Source organism: Helicoverpa zea, chromosome 3 (genome assembly GCF_022581195.2).
Source record: "Helicoverpa zea isolate HzStark_Cry1AcR chromosome 3, ilHelZeax1.1, whole genome shotgun sequence".
Taxonomy (NCBI): domain Eukaryota; kingdom Metazoa; phylum Arthropoda; class Insecta; order Lepidoptera; family Noctuidae; genus Helicoverpa; species Helicoverpa zea.
Genome location: NC_061454.1, coordinates 6,436,139 through 6,454,587, shown reverse-complemented (window position 1 = coordinate 6,454,587; position 18,449 = coordinate 6,436,139).

Here is an 18,449-nt window from a genome sequence, read left to right as displayed (position 1 = left end):
AAGCCTAACATTATATTAATTAGCACTAAGATTGTATATGAACAACAATTACACGTAATCATTACGGGGCATATTTCTGAGAACTAATTGTCCTTATTCAATTACATCTGTTAATAGTTGAAGTAACCCATCTATTTCTCCAATAACTGGGACCTTCATCTCGTGATTAATGATAATCTACTTACGTATCGATGTAATACGTTACACAGATTATATAAACGTGACTACATGAAACACTACCTTCGATAAACCCATTCATTTATAATAATTATTAGTTTATCGTTAATCAAATTTGTAGAGGGTTCAAGTATTAGTTCTTAATTGCTTTCTATTAAATTAAAATAATCTTGTTACAAACAGTAATTTGCTTTTTGATTGTTTAATGTTTTAATGGAGGATCATTGGATGCTGTCTATTCACTTATACGATAAAACCTCTTAACTGATTTCATTATATGATCATCTTTTCGGATAATTGAATCAATAAAATTAAAACATAGATTTCGAAACAATTTACTAAGCACGTCAAAAATGGTGATGGTAAAATAATATACCTACTGCTATCAAAAAATCGTTTCAATTTATAAAAGAGCATTAGCTACTCATTGTTTTAAAATGACATAAAAATATGATACCGACCTAGATTCGTAGCTCTGAAGTGGATAAAATAATAGCCATTCAGTAAACCTCAATTTCAGGAGCCATTTTAACTAGCCACGGAGACTTTATAACAAGGGTATTATTTTCATATAACTAATGTATAATGAATAATTTAATAAAGAGAAAAGTGAAATATGACGTTGTAAAATTCCGTATTATCTCGGTCAACCGGACGAGGCATGTTTCACGGTAAAGGTCGTAGCACACATATTAACTCGAAAAAGGATCACCGTATCAACGTGGGCCGGTCAGTATCACCTTTTATGAAGCGTCCTACTACAACGCAGACTAATCGGAATCATAGCGTAATCGCCTCGCCTCGGGACAATAGGTCGATATAATCAAGATCCGTTTCCAAATTGATATGTGTGCAACAACCTTAACACGCAGCTGAGAACGGATTCGTTGTGACGTCATGCGTCTTATAGACTGAGTCACATTCTATCACTCTATGAGGCATTTAATGAACATGTTAATGAACTTCGTATTTAAACCGTTATTATTATGTTAAGGAACTCGTAATACTTTCCTGGATTTGGTTACTAGATTGAGCCGGGCCTTTATGATTTTTCCATAGAATATCCCTAACCTCGCTTACACACTAGCGGATTTACCGCTCGATTTTTCCGTGGTTGTAAGGTTTGTAAGGATGGAGTCGTACACGAGCAACAACAAACAATTCAATGGATAATTTGTCTTTTGTTTGGTGTAGAGCGTATCCCTGCATGTACGATCCGATTGGAGAAAACTAGTGGAAAATCTGCAAGTGTGCAAACGATATAGTTGGGATTAGCGCTTAGCTTTAAACTGTAGCAAAGGCAATTTAACCATTATGGATAGACCGTGCATGAAACACAGGTTGATAACTACTTTTAAACACCTTTAAAAATTAAAAAGAACAGTTTAATTTATTATGTTCATTCACAAAATAATACTCATAGGAGATTATATTGCTCTATAACTTATAAAGGGTAGGGCACATAAAAGCTTGTAGACCGGACGTTCGCCCTTTTTCGGGACAAGTCATGGAAACCGAATTTTGCTAAAATGTGGTCCTATTTCAATATTAAGAACTAGCGAGCTTAGATACGAAGGTGTGGAAGGGTTGGGGTCATTGACCGTGAGATGTAAATTCCCTGAAAGTCCTTGCTACAAGATTTAGATAGTTTATCGCTGTTTATGTAAAGAGGCACAGGACATTTTGCTGTTTACATCACGTAGTTTATATTGCCTCTTATCTATACTTGTAGAGATAATATTGATTTGTTTGTACCCCAAAGGCTTCGACACTACTGAACTGAATTGCAAAATTCTTCCACTGTTGAGACGCTAGCATATCCCCGAGTAACATAAGCTATATTTTTTCTCTTTACGTGCAGTAGCTCCCACGTTACGCGGGTGAAACCGCGGAAAAACAGCTTCTCATAAGCGCGTACATGAAATCAAAGTCAAAGTCAAAGTCAAATCATTTATTTCATTTAGGCTTTCACAAGCACTTATGAACGTCAAAAAATATAAATAAAGTTGATTCTAGTTGCCCATTCCAAAAGTAGCTCCCTATGGAGAAGAACGGGCAAGAAACTCCATGGTTACTCTTTTTAAAAATAATAGGTATTATGAAACTAGAAAGATCTGTAAAGAGCAAAGAACTATTTAAGCAGCATCAGCTAACTTACATATTATTACAGTATCAACTTTCTCCCTCATAGTTCAAGATGTTCACAATTATGAGTAAGACGAATAAGCTCTCCATTTCATACAATTTTCACATTTTCATACCCAAGCTTGGAAATGAATGTATTTAGCAAGTACTGAAAAATTATTATTTAGTAGAGAGTATTGAAATATTTATGTTTCTGTTGTTTATAAATGCATGTAAAAGCTGTGTACGCTTTTAATTGTCATTAATAATGATTATTGTATTAAAGATTTTGATATGCTTTGCTACTGATGCGGTTTATATAAATAAGTACCTTTTTTATTTCACAACGAATAACTGAAAATACGTTATAATTCAGTGTACCTCTAGATGTTCTAATACCTAAATCATCGAGCAGTTTGGCCTTATAATCACCTATTAATGGCTATTGGTTATACCACGGTGTGATTACTTATTAAAGGCAATTAGCTCTCGCAATCCGATGCACTAACTAAAGTGGATTAACGGTTTCAGATCATCTAAATTAATAAATACCGACATCGATCTCGAAGCTCTTGTAAAAGTACCAGCACACTGCAAACTTTTAGTCGGCCAATTTATTGTTTGAGTTCATTAATCAGTATGAAAATAAATCAAGATGCTTTTAAAAAATAAATTTGGCCATCAGCCGGCTGTTTAGTTTAGTTTGCACTTTTAAGCATAATAATTTAAATAGATTTACAGAATGTATAAAAAAGGTACCTAAGATACTATCTGTTTATACATACTTCTTCTATCACATTTAACAATACAACATCTTTTAGGTACTATTGGGCAAATAACCTAATATCTCCAAGTAAGATAAACATAACATGTTGAAAACAAAGCTCAAATCGGAAACACTGACTTGATATAACTGAGTAAGCATGGTTAATATTTCACCCTACAATACACCTACCTACGAGTGTTTGCTACAAGACCGAGACATTAACAGGCAAGTATTATTATTTATGACATCAAAACACCACTACCTCTTAATATCCTTTGTTACAAGACTAGCTTCAGGTACTTTTATCATATTAAAAGTTTCTGAACCTCCATAACGGACAAAACAAGTAACTTTCAATGAAAATTAAACGTTATTCAAGTTTTCTCCTCAGTTTTCCTACAACTGCGCTTATATCACTTGAAGAGTAAAAACTTCAGAGTTGGAAGTAGTGGGTGCACTATGTAAGACAAATACGACGTACAAGTGTTCCGTTGTTGTTCTACTTACGTGTGAACTTCATAAATAAAATGATAACCGACTCTTAATAATAATGGCGTCCACGACCGATTTCGGCCACGGCGGCTGTTCTCATTTTAAAGAGATCAGCCAGCTGCGCAGGACATATTATAGTGCACGAGCATTTGCGCAGATACAGGTGCACTCCCTATTCCTTCACTCTCGTAGCCCGATGGGACGGCAATCCGACACGACCGGAAAGAGGTCAGGCGCAGGATCGACATTTACGTGCTCTCCGGTGCACGGGTGAATCAATCACCAACTTCCAGACTACGGGCTGCTTTGTATCTTAAAGTGGAATCAGCAAACCATTACCTACTGGCAAAAGGAATACATGTAGAAGAAAAAAAAGTATTCACCTTTCAACTCTAAATGCTTATCAGATCAGATAAGGATCCACTTACTGACAGTTCATACTTATGTTTATGTACATCATTCGCTTTTAAATCTCAATAATGGCGTACGTGTGTGACGGCCAAAACAAAACAAGGATAACTCAAGCATGCTTACCATGTAACTCAAGATTTCATTCGTTTCGTTATTACTTCTTTTTATACAATTATTAAGTTATTCTTAAATATATTTAATACAAAACATCGACATAAACACGCGAGTGCTGCACGTCGATTTTATAAAATTCGAACAACAACTCGCATTTCACTTCGCTATTCACTCTCACTTCGCATTCGATTCAGAACGACCTTGATTTTGCATTCTGTAAACATCACCTAATCACTTGCGAAGTGAAGTGAGCTCGACATCGACCAATGCTGTGCTAGTGACTTCCCCACTCGACAAAATGTCAACCGAGATTAATCAGTTTTTAATTTTATCAGTTTTTGACACAGAATTTTAGCTAAATATGATGTTTTAATTATAATTTCTTATTGTACGGAATTTGAGGCAGCTTTTAAGTATAAAATAAACAGAAATCTCTAAATTCGTGCTGTGAATATAATCTATGCTTACCCTACGAAAAAAAATACTGACGGCGCCAATACCATTATTAATCTGTGGACAATATTTTCTTCTCTTCTGTCTTCGTATTGTGTTTAAGCTTGTTTGTTTTTGCCAGTTTTCGCCGTAATTGTGATAAAATCATGAAGTAAGTTTATATTTCTTGTTATAAAGTTAAAAATAATATTAATTAAAGAAGTGTTTATTTTATTAATCCAACAATAATTTCAGAACTTAGAACACTTAGAACTTTATTTAAACACTATTTTAACTATAATTTATTCTATTTTCACTCGTAAAATAGATGTTTATAATTTGACACTTTGAATCGGGTTCGAGTGCGAAGTGAGCGTCGAAATCACGGAGGAATTACCTTATAGAATGCCACTTTAAAGTCATCTCATACTTTATCTGTCAAAATCTCGAGTTCAATTTAGTTCCACTCGCAAACACGCTCGCAAGAGTAGCGCTAGTGTAGATTCAAATTATCAACCGAGTTTTAGAATGCCAATCACGAAACTCACGGCGGATTCAGATTCGAAGTTCAAAGTGAAGTCTTATAGAATCGCACTGCTGGACAGTAAAATTATCGATAAAAAAATTGAGCGCTCACCACTCTATCCACTAACAAAAATAATAATTATTTTTGCTTTAATTTTCGCACAAATTGTTTGTGTAGCCGAGTTCTGGACGATATAGAATGTTATAATTTAATAATAACATAGAAACAAACGGTTAGAACCTTTTCAGGTATCCAATTATGAAGTGCCTGAGAACATAAATCAGAATTATTTACCTATTCTTGTTGTTTTCCAGCAAAATAACCGTAGAAACGAAATACATATATTGCGCACATATAAAACTCACCTTTTTTATTTATTCCATTGAAAAATTACTGAAACATTTTTGTAAGTCTTTCATCATTAGAATACATTATTGTCGAGTAGCACAGGTTATATTAGGTATATATTTATCCGGGTACGGGTAAGTGTTATTCTCGGGACGCAGTAAAACGTGTGCGTCGTTGAATTTAAAGATTTTAATTATGCAGATAATTAGAATAAGACATTCTATAATTGTGTATGGTAAATAAAAATTTGTGTATGCAGCCATTGTGGAGAAATTCACCAAAAACTGATTCCGCTGGGCGAACGTTGTCCTGGCGGAACTTTTTTTAATCCATAGACTTTAGAAGAAAAGAGATGTGTCCAAAAATTAGTGTGTATAATTATTTATGTATGAATGAAATCAGTGCTTGCATAAACTTCGGAAAAATTCAAGTTTCCGCGACGCGAACGTTTGGTCATTAGCTAGTTTTCATATAAAGCGCTTACATAGAGAGCTGTAGATTTTTACATACGTTGTTTTGAATTTGTTTATATTTGTTTAAAAAACAGATTTAGAAAAAGTCGTAGGGTTTAAAAGATAAAAATATAAACGTAAAATACACTTATTAGGTCTTAGTTCTTAAAGTATGCAGTTTGGAGTCTAGATTTTCACGGTTACACAAACCTTGTAAGTGTCTGCAACATGTTGCCAAGTATCAATGATGTTCCGTTAGTAATTAAAAAGTTATACGATAATTTACCATGAATAGATCACTGTTTACAAAGCAGTCGAATATCACGACGTTCTAAAGGAATTGCATGGTAAAATGTATGCCAATAATTTGTTTAATCATTCAACTATTCACTTGCAAAATTTCATGTCATTAAATTCAGTAATTAAAGAAAGACAATTATAATACTGACGAAGCATCGAAAACCTACATAATCCGACCAAGTTCGGATAGCTATAAAAAAGCTGTAACTGATTTATTATAAAATGCTTACAACTATGGCTTTAGTACAGCTGTAAAATTATTTTGCCATAATTTTTGGTCCATGACAAAACATTGGTACCTAATCAAAAATCATAACATGTAACATTGTTTATTGGGGAAATATTCACACGCACGCCTTAAGTATTAAAACGCTTGTTAAAGTGCATTTAGCGTCGGGAAGATGAGCTCTCAGGGTCAACCGTATTGCGGTTAATGTTGACCATAAAACATTCCCGCAGTTAGGTTGTGTGCACCCCGCCCTTGTGATTCCCGCTGATGTATTTACGTACCACGAATTATATGGAAGCTTGTTTACATTTTAATGAAAGGCGTGGGCTTGTAAATTCTCTGTTTATGCCCGCACTCGCGCCTGATCCCACAATTCCTCGTAGACTCGCGCGCTCAGTATTAAAGTTACGTCATGTGTAGACATCATGCCTCTCTAATTTAATACAATATAGTCTCAAGCTATTGACTATTATATCGACTTCCATAAAGAAACGGAGTTATTGAAAGGCTCCGCAGTAACAGCGGGTGAACTTAAAATAGAATGCGGAATATCTTGCCCCGTGACCTTTTTTCAGGAATTTTATTTCGAAACCTCAAAGGAAAATCAGTAAGAAGCACATTACCGATAACTGTCGGCTTCGTTTCACAATAATACTGGTTTCCCTAATCTGAATATTAGTCTGTAGCAACGTCAACTATATCATAACGGAAAGGCACTTTCCGTAATGCACAAACTTGCCATTAGAGAACTTCGTAAGAATAAGATTTAAATGGAAGCCTGAGAATAAAGGGTGTTCTTAAATCACTAAGATTAATTTTCTGCGCACATAATTTATATCAGCAAACCAGGACGCGGGTCGACGAGACCATGAGGCAATTTACAAACTCGAAAATCGCGGAAGTTCGTTAATTATTCGGCGGGAGCGGGCTGGGGCGCGCCGGGACTCACGGTTATTGACAATTAAGACAAGGCCCGACCGCTTCACGCGCCTTATTGCTCTGCTTGCGGTCGCCCACTGCTACCCGCGCCCAGATATTCACTATTCAATATAGTGCACCTATAAACTATGAGGATTTAGAAGGGTCATGCCACTATGCTCTGCTTTACAACCATTCTCAATATTAACGATTATTATGACATCAACTTGATGTAGGCTCTTATGGACCTACCTTGATTACCTTACCTTATCCTGAGATAAATTGTAGCCTAATTAACACCTTCCACAAAGCAGACTCTTATACACCGCCAACAAGACATGCGAAATACGGCTTAATTACATCCACGTCGACATGAAATAAGCATTTTCAAAAAACTTTCACAAAAATGAGTCGTCGTCTCATTCAGTTCCCGGTTCAGTGTCAGCTATACATTACGCACACAGTAGGCCGTCGACTCTCGCTATAAGTAAGGGAAGCAGGAAACTGGTTACTGGCGTGCGGTAAACCGGTAGGCCACATTTAGGCTCAACATTCTAACGCAAATACGTCGCGAAAGGTAGAATCAATGGTAGAATATTTATTATTTTTTAAATATCTATACTATGTATATGGTATTTTATATAGCATATATGATAATATATAGAACCGGTAAGGGTCTTCTTCATAAAAAAATAGATTTTGAGAAGCAATGACTTTTAAACTAAATGTGGCATTACACTTCCACAATTAAAATGATTATTTTTGACTACAAACAATTTTAAGCATTCAGTCATAACGTGTCGATCGCCGCTTGACTGAAAAACACAAATATGAGAGGCGAGCGACGCTACAAACGCACGAGACACGTAAGTTCAATGTAAACAACTAGCGTGGCTCCGAGAATCCCTCTCAAAGTAGGCCATGTATCGTATTATGGGTGGCTCCACTCTGTATTCATAGCGAATCTGGGACAGCGAACAAGCCAAAATGGCGAATATAAAAATGAGTTAAGTGATAGTAAACGACGCTCTGCCTCCAGATCCGATATTATAACTTCGCTGTCTAATAGATTCTAAAAAGAAACTTAAGACGAACATATTTAGTCTTGCCCTAAAAGTTGACCAACTTGTGCCATTTGTCGGCAGAAGGCTTCGGTAAATGTTATCTGTCTTGTTTATTAGTTACATTTGTACTAAGTATATTAATCGTAATGTGTTGCCATGTCGCTCTCGCAGAGTAAACAACATTATTTCGTTTATATCACTGCAGTGTTCGCATTTGAAATGGTAATCATCCCGTCGAGAGTTAAAAGAACATGTAACAATTCAAAATTATAGGGAGATTCTCAACATTTCATGTACATAATTATCATTCATATGCATACATTTGCCGCGAAATGTGAAGGCGCTCTTCAAAGTACTATTTTAAGCATGGAGCAATAAAATAAATAAGTAGAAGACAATTTCGCTGGGACTGAGCTTAAATCAAATAGGAACGGAACGCATAAGACGGAAGTTTATTACACAATTGACAAGTGAAATCGACGCCCATAAAATGTTACAACGACCGTAAAGATGTGTTTCAAGTTAAGCTAAAACTGTATAATGCCGAGGAAAATACAATGTCTACTTTAGTATGTACTAAGCCTGATAGTTTCAACCCTAAAACGGAGTTAAATGAAATTAACAAGTTCACGACGAGATTTTATTAATAAACAGGTAACGCCTTGAATTACTTACATAAAACGAAACTGGAGCCCTTCAAAAAAATTGTCAGTTAATGGTTCCAATAAAAAGTTTTTCGCAAAGCATGAATAATTCAACTCTTACATTTTGATTTTATAAAATTTGCTCCCTGAAAGTGTTCGTATGTATTGTAACTTATTATTTTGTACTATAATGGTCGATTCTGCACCCTTGCTGCTATAATGCCCGATTTGTATCATCACAGATCGCATTCTAAAATATAAAGAGCTTAGGTGCTTGTTCTTCACAATTACCTGATTTAGTTTATAAATCCGTAACGCAATGATACAGGGGATTTTTCCCAGTGAGGGAGAACCTTAAAAGAAATGTACTGTATGCTAACTATTGTTTTTCTTGATTGTCTTAACCTGTAGCAGGCCTCTGTCACTCGACGTACTTGCGCGCGATAAATGCCTACCGCTCGCTGGGTTACCGGTAGCCCCACGCGGCTCAGGGCTTTCAATAGTCACACGCGCCGCGCGCGTTCCAATATTATTATTTTTATTTCGTGGCATGTTATGCTGTTGGTTTTTATTAGGTTTTTTAAGCTACCTAACAAACTGATGGATTATTTTGAGTTGTGTTGGTTTATATCTGACTATTGTAAGATTTAGAAACATTTTATATTTATGAACTTATCTAGTAATTCTATTTTTTTTTAATAAATTAATACTTATCTACTTTATGACTTTAACAACAGAGATCATTAGGTACTTATTTTACTTTAGATACCTACTTAGTTATATGAACTGTATTGTGAGTTTTGTAGCTCAAAACACATCTCGAGTGTAAGTAGGTATATAGTTCTGGTCCAACTTAATGACGACTCGGAACATTACGCGTGTCGCTACGCAGAAACCAATTTTAGGTATGTATCAACACTCGACGGAGTCGTACCATATGGGGTATGGCCAAGGGCGGATCCAGCTTCGGCACCAGGGGGGAGTCACACAGTCGTGGTCAAGTCACAAAAAATATTATATTGTAGCGTATAAATACAATAAGCGCGATCGTAGCGAGCTCGAAATTTTTACGAATGTGAAGAAAAGTGTTTTCATGTAGAAAATGGCCCGAGCAGAGTGAGCGCAATTTCTCGTATTTATACTACACACACGTGCTAAACAAAAAAGCGCGAGCGAAGCGACCGCGAAAATTTTTGTTCAGGTCGAGGACTAAGGTTAAAAAAGTGTTTTTATGTAGAAAATGGTCCGAGCTGAGCGAACGCGATTTCCTGGATAGAATCACAGACGTGAAATTGAAAAAAGCGCGAGCGAAGCGAGCGCGAAAATTTTTTTTCAGTTCGAGGACTAAAAGTAGATGAAAACGCTTTCTTGCTGTATAACAAATAGACAGCACAAATACAAGAAAGTGCGATCATAGCAAGCGCGAGAATTTTTTCAGGTTGAAGACTAAACGTTTGCAAAGTATTGTGTACGTAGAAAAGGGCGCGTACGTTTTTTTTATTGCAGCAACAGTAAAACATTTTCTGTAAAAACTTCAATTGTCTTACTATTGGTAAGGGTTCATGAGATCAGGGCCGTCTCTAGCTCATGTAGCGCCTCGGTGCAATCATCACCCAAGCGCCACCTATGTATCTATTGAAAGGAATATAAATAAGAACGTTCGAACGAAAGTCACTTTTTTGGTAGGTAAAGGACTTATAAAAATGTTTCCGAATCATTGTAGGCTCAAACTGTTGGCCAGATTTAAGTTATGAAAGTCGAGACAGGACTACGTTATTGTAAAAATTAGCGCGAGCGAAGCGAGCGCGCAAATTTTTTAATTTTGGGACACAAAAAGTTCATAAGTTTTAAAAAGCGCTGTAACAAGCAGTCGGAAGCGCAAACTGTTTTGTTTTTGAGGACTCCATTAATATTGTTTTTTGTTATATTTGACTTATGAAGTTATCAAGGCAAGGTATATATGATATTGCGCGAGCGAAGCGAGCGCGAAATTTTTTGAGCCTACGACACAAAAGCACCTGATTAAATACATTGTAAAGCAACAAGTAGCCGCGACCGCAGCGAGCGCTCTTTTAAATTATTTTTTTAACTTTTTTAAATTATTTGTTTGAAGACTCACAAATCAGACTGGGAATTACGTACAAATAAAAAGGAACCGTGATTAGAGCGAGTGCCATTTGTGTTGGTTGATTCGGTGCGTCATTAAAAATAATAAATAATCAGAAATACAGTACAGACATAGTCATTTACTCGCGAGCGTAGCGAGCTAGAATTTTTTCACTTAGTTGGAGGATGTTAAAAGTTAAAAATAATCAAAATGATCGATCCAACAAAGCGAAGGCGACTTTTTTGTCAGTATCATGATACAATGTGGAACTTCCTTATCGAACGGGTGTAATTTCTTCGAAATTTCCTGGTGGTGGGGCGTCCCGCGGCGCCCCTGAGACCGAGGCGCCCGGGTTATTCGCACACCCTGCACCATAGGTTAAGACGGCCCTGCATGAGATACAGCATGTAATGTAGACAACCCGGACAGCGGATTCTTAGTAACAGGGTCCCGTTTCCTCCTTTTGGGTACGGATAAAGAGTAAATAAAGAATAGAGAGCGAGCGTTGCGAGCACGAATTCTTCAGCAAAACTACTCTACCTGTAACTATGTAGGTATCTACCTATTCACTCGGAATAAAAATTATCTTATACTTATAACAAAAACTGAAAACATCGTGTTTAACCATTTCAATTATTGGTCCTCTTAGGTCCTGAACCTGGCCCAGGGGGGGGTCATGACCTTGTGACCTACCCCCTGGATCCGCCGTTGGGTATGGCACTTGTGCTCGAAAAATAGTTGGAAACCGCCTTTGATTTTGACGAAAGCTTTACTTACCTATGCTTACGTATTAGGTAATATTTAGTAATATGTACCCATACTCCATTTTAGTAGGCAATGCAATAGTTAACTAAAGAAAAATATTCTTGATATTACTTTTTATTTAAAAACTCAGTTTTAAAAAAGGCTATCTTAAAATAAGCGTAACTTTGTTTTCCTACTTAAATATTAATAAATTGTAAGAAGCAACCCTAAGCACGGCCACGGAACGGTTGCGGTCACTGAACTGTGCGCTATCGCATTGGAATAACGATCAAGCGCTCGAGCTTTTAAGGTTCATTTTATAACGCAGCTAGGAATTTGTAGGTAGTTGGGGAACTTGTAGGTGCTTATAACAGTAGGTATGGACTTTTTTGTATGGAGTGATTTATCTGTTACGTAGTAACTATTATATAATCTGTGCCTGTAGTCTGTCACTGTACTTATTAAATAAATAAATAAATAAATAAAACAGTTAATATTTCACTTGTGTACAGTATACCTGTATTATTTGAATACTAAATTCAATTTCCTGTAGTAAAGAAGACGAAATTATTTACACAAGTAGAAATAACTTGGTGTTTCAATTATTCTATTTCAATTGTCGAATAAAGTCATGATATAACCTGCGCCCGAAGCAAAAAGATTAATATAGACTGGATGAAGCCAGATAGCTGAGTCACAATCTCCACTTTATAAGGACAAGGAGGGGTGGTATTGCCTCACGTAATTATGTACCCTACCTACGTACCTACGTGGTCGGATTATCTTGGGTGGAAACACGATTATTTTGTCTTGAAAATGTGTAGATTAGATCGCCCGATCCGTGAATACGTACTGTACGTGGCTTGGACGCATTAAGGTTACAGCTGATATTGCGCAGAGCATCTATCTTATGTAGATAGTAATATAGATTTTAATATCAAGGTCACACTATCACAAAGAATTTATTTAATCAAAGATCATCCCTTTCTTTCATGCAATATGGCCCGACATACGACGCGTAAACAACCAACTACGATAGGGATAAATTCAACGTATAAAATATTTACGTTAATTAGGGCGTTCTTCAATAAATAATTCGTCTCCGCAACTTTCAATGCATAAATTAAGTCGGTCGATAATGAAATTATAATGATTTCCAAAATGGTTTTTGGAAAATTTGTCCACCGTCCACCCCATCATTAATACTAAAATCTTAATTGAAGTCACGTAGCTTTCGACACGACAAAGTGGGGATTTCATTAAAAATAAATAAAAAGGCACAAAACTTTCTCTTTTTATCTTATTGGATAGGAATTTCTGGAATTAAATTGAATGGTGTCGTGTTCATCATTAATCACGGGGGCTCTGGCTTGTTCGCGATCCTCTCTTATGAACTTTTTCTTTTTCATAAAAAGATATATTCTTGTTTATCAGTTTTTTGTGTGAATATTATGCTGTTTTATTTTGAGCCGTGTAAATCTGTAAAGGGAAATACAAAAAGGAAGTTATTTCGACAAAATACATGTATGTCACATGTTTTAAACATTTTGATGTGAGACCTAATAAATTATGCACTCAGCCGAACCAAACGATACTGGTATTACGCGAACGCGACGACATCAGCGGGTGGTTCTATACAATATACTTGTGTGATGTGTGTTATACACATGACATGTGAAATGATGAGCAAATACTAGTTTCAGTTCATGTCAGCAGAAATAATTTATCACTATTCTCATTTGTGTTTCTTTCTCATATTTATCTTGCAATGACGTACTAATACTTACTCGATTATTAATAAAAAGTTTGAATCATAAAAGTTATTTATGTATAAGTCATCTCGATTCCCCGTAAAGCGGATTAGGAAAATTCATTGCAAAATAAAACTGTGTTTGTATTTCATAACCATGATACAATCAGTTACATTTGTAATACTTCCAATATTCACTTATACCAGGATATTGCAAAACTAAAATCAACATTCAAATATTACTATATTCAATAACGTTTTAGTTAACTATGCGATATTGTCTGTTTATTTGGCTGAAACTAGTACTAAATTGAACAACCTATATAATATGCAATTTGTGCTGTTGTAATTATTGTTTGGCTTTTGATGCAATTTTATCCTATTACGATGATATTAGCTGTTCAGCGTGTTATTGCGAGGGTAGCATTCAAATATTGCGCTGAAGTACACATGTAATATCAAAGAGGTAAGTATACGCTGCAGTATTTATATCATACTAGCTTTTGTCCGCAACTTCGTTCGCGTGGAATAGTGACTACCAGCAGATTTTTGATTTGACCAATAGATGGCGCTATATGTCCGGAATAATTTTATTTTTATTTTTTTTTTTGTAATAAAAACTATCCTATGTCCTTTCTCAAGTTTCAAACTATGTCTGTACCAAATTTCACGCAAATCGGTTCAGTAGTTTAGGCGTGAAGAAAAGACAGGCAGACAGACAGACAGACAGAGTTACTTTCGCATTTATAATATTAGTTTGGATAAACAGACAAACAGACAAAAATTTCAAAATGGTGGAAATGGGTTCTGTTAGTTATCTTTTAACATGCTGACTATTTTTTTTTGTCCATTTCTTCAATGTACAAAAATTACTATTCTACAGATTTATTATATGTATAGATTGTTATAAAAAAATTATAACATAAATTCCAACGTAGTTTATTTTACTAAAAATTCCCAAAACCTATCAAAAAATCACAATACCCTTATTGTATACACAATATTGACTGAACGTGATTTCTACTTCCAATTTCATATTCGGTGAATTGAATTATTGCATATTTTAAATACGCACATTCCATTTACATCCTCAAATATATTTCAATTCATTAAAGTTATCTATCTGAACAAACAATAAATCAAATTCAGAAATCAATTATAGTTTTATATATTACCTACATACTAGATACTTATGTTTTTAATTTTCTTTCTTTCTCAGAGAATAATACTCGTGACAATATAGTTTTTATTAGTTGAACACAAAGTGCGGTCCCGATAGGTATTTTCTAATGAATATATTACAATACTGGATAATGCGGTTTTATGTATTCATGCACAAAAGTTATTGTACTGGGTAACTTTACTATTTTATTATTACGTGACTTTTGTTTTTCTCAGTAGGGAAAATGTACCTCTGGTATTTGACAATCGTAGATTTTTGCATCAAGGATAAGAAGCGTACCTGATATTCAGTAATACCTACATAGTTATGTTCTTGAGAACGCCTTTTCCAGATTAGTTAAATATTCTAAAATTAATAGTTTACTCCTTGATATAAAATAAACGTTTTTTCAAACTTTCTAGCAAGATCGTGATAATTTCATAAAACAATATTCTTCGTCCTTCGTCGGCTATTTTCTATTAATAAATCCTAGCACTTAACACTAATCCCGGTTAGATGTTTCTGTCATAACGTTTGAACAATTGTGTCCAGTCCAAGACCTTTTAAGATGGTTCTTATTTTAAGAATAAATATAGAAATATTTTAGGGACACAAATTCCGCTCAACAACAAGCTTCGTTCACAGTATTAAAGAGTCATCCATGTGTTACATCTAGTTTGTCTATTTTTGTGATTCTCAAATCGGATCAGAATCTTTCCCCTTGCCAAGTTTACTGTTTATCCTTAGCAACAGCAGTGACAATATACAAACGATATTCATTTGTTTAACGGCAGTTCAAAAATTTGGAATGTATAGCTAAACTTATGCACGTGGTACGAAGGTGGGTACCTATTTACCTTATTTGACGTTAATTGTCACCTAGGGCGACTTTAAGAACGAAAGTGATAATATGGAGAAAAACTATTTTCCAATGTACAAATTCATGGCAGAAGTCAATGACCTTGAAGTGTGATCCAAACTCTTGAGCGTAGCGAGTTAATCTCATCCGAGCGATAGTTCATCAGGATAGCCATGAAACCAGGATCCGTTCTGAGATTATCGTTAAGAAATTCAGTGAGGCGATAAAGCGGTCAATTGTCTTCTCGTGGCTCAGCCTCGTTGAAGGCGCATCACGTAGGGTCGTATGCCGTGATCAGTTTTCAGCGCACCTGCAACCGCCGCTCGCATACTAATCCACAGAAATATTCATATTACGTGATAAAATTACCTTCAAAACTATATAACGAATAAAAATATCACCTAAACATCTTTTGTTCTAAAAGTGTCACAACTTTTATAAAACCAAACAATAATGTTCCGATAGTCATTGTCAATGAAATACAGAAATGTTTTTATGTCTTTTGTCGTATTGTTTTCAGCTATCCGATAAGTAGTAGGATTATCCTTATCAACAAAAGCTTATTAAATATTTTATGACAAAGTTACCTATAATAATATTTAGCGCAAAATTCGTTACTGACAATAAATGGTATCCCGTCTTTGATGTAATTAATCTGAGAAAGGATATTGTTATTTATTCATACCTTTTACAGAAAGAAGCACAACTTCACCTGTAGGCAGCTATAGGAGTTTTAAAGTAAAAATTTTAAAACTCTCTACAAATTCTATCTACTTAACTGTTTATTTATTCAATTTGAAAGGATAACCTTTGTTACGACGATACTTGAACAATTTATGTAATTTGATATAGGCTGAAAGAATAAACAAGTGAAAAACTTTTAGCTCGCCTAAAACTGGCCACGTCCACCTCATTTTGGGGCTTTTTTGTGAATCTTGGGCTAATAATAGTACCTACCTAGAATGAATCTGCACGATTATTTTTTATACTGAATACATACATGGCTGGACCCTACTAGATTTAATTTAACTTGGAAAAACTAAAAATATGGCTCTTGCTAGTTGCAAAGCTCACAGTAAAATGGATTAAGTGTTTTTCCGCAGTCTGTGAGTGTAAGTGAGTGCGCGAGTGACTTTCAGTTGACACAGTTAAATAAAAACACACAATGTTAATGCAATACTGTCTCTCGCGCTTTGTAAATAGATCGCTCGCAAATTTGTGAGGACATCAAAAGCGACGCGCGTAACCTGTGAAATAAAAGTGAGTGTTTGAAGAGCCGTGAATTATGTAACGCGCAGCCGCCTCGCTGTCTTACCTGCACAGTACTCATTTACTCGCATGCGAGCAAATGGCTCGTAATGGCCGCTTTTTTATACCTTCGCCTTACTTTAAGTGCAAATTATACAAATTAAAAAGATCTAAAGGAGAAACGTTTGACACGTTCTAATTATCTTACCTGAATGTGGTGGGTACTAGGTACGCATTTACAAAACTTAAAATTAATGGTTTCAGTATTTTGGGTGTAATATCAATTAATTTTCATGAATTCTCATTAAATTGATCTTTAGAAACTAATTATAGAATCAAACTTGCCATCCAAAGTCAAAATAAATAAGTACCTACTTGTGAAGTATAAAAACTTAAACAAGTCTATAAAAGTCAGCCTATTAGTCCGAAAAGTAAAGTACGAAGATAAGTGGGTAGAGGTACCTCCTTACGCGAAACATCTTATCCTATGTAATTGCTGAAGAGAACTTCAAGCGGTGCAGAACTGTCCTGATCAGGAAGCAAAAGTCTTTAGACACTTTGCAAAGCGAAGCTTTTTTGAAATTCTAATGCGTTGCCTAGTCTTTACAACTTTATTTCAACGCGTTGACGGTCTTAAGCGTACCTAGTTGGGGAACACTTTACAACTATTTTATCTTATTGTCGCCGCTCCAGTGTTTTGTATAAGTGCGCCTTGCCTTCAATTTGTGTTCCGATTCGTTATTTAAATAATAAATCAAGGTATTCTATTTTCAAAGGTGAGTTTCTATTTGAATTAAAGCCACCTTTCGATTATCCTCATAACATCGTACAGCTAAGTACACTTTACAGTTCAGGTTTTCCTGAACGTGAAAGCTATTTGTACCTACTAAACGTTTGTTAGACATCTTAAATGCTTTTCGACCAAAAATAAAACTGGGGCTTTCATCGCGTTTTATATGAAAGTAACTCGGACGAGGAAGATAAAGATACGAACTATTATTTTCCCTCCACCTATCAAATCGGAAACGATGGAAATCATCTATCAAACCTTTACATTTCCAAAATATATTTTTCCTTCTTATATCTCATGAAAGGGGTTACGTCAGGATAACAAATCTGGCAATATAACATCCTTCAGAGTTCAAAGCTCAGATACATGTTTATTTATTTAAGTTAAAGTTTCACAAAGGCACTCGACGACTTAGGTAAATATCTTTTCTAGGAAGCTAAAGTTTATTTTCACATGGTTTAGGTCACTACATGTTTACTATATACGTACCTTAACTTCTGTGCTTTGTCATCTATATACACGTGGAATCGAAATAGTTATCTTACCATCCACATTCGTATAATTTGTCTGCACTCAAGTGTGTAGAGCATTTGAGAATTGGAGATAACTGATATTCGAGTGAAATTCCAAGAAGGCGTGAAATAGTTCCACGAAATATAAAATACCAACCTTACCTCAGCGACCTACTTACTTACGAACATGGAAGAATTTGACGCTCCAGGAATTAAATCGTACAAAATTAAAGATATCTCTTAAAGCTACCCGCGATATTAAGCTCTTGCGGATCGGCAA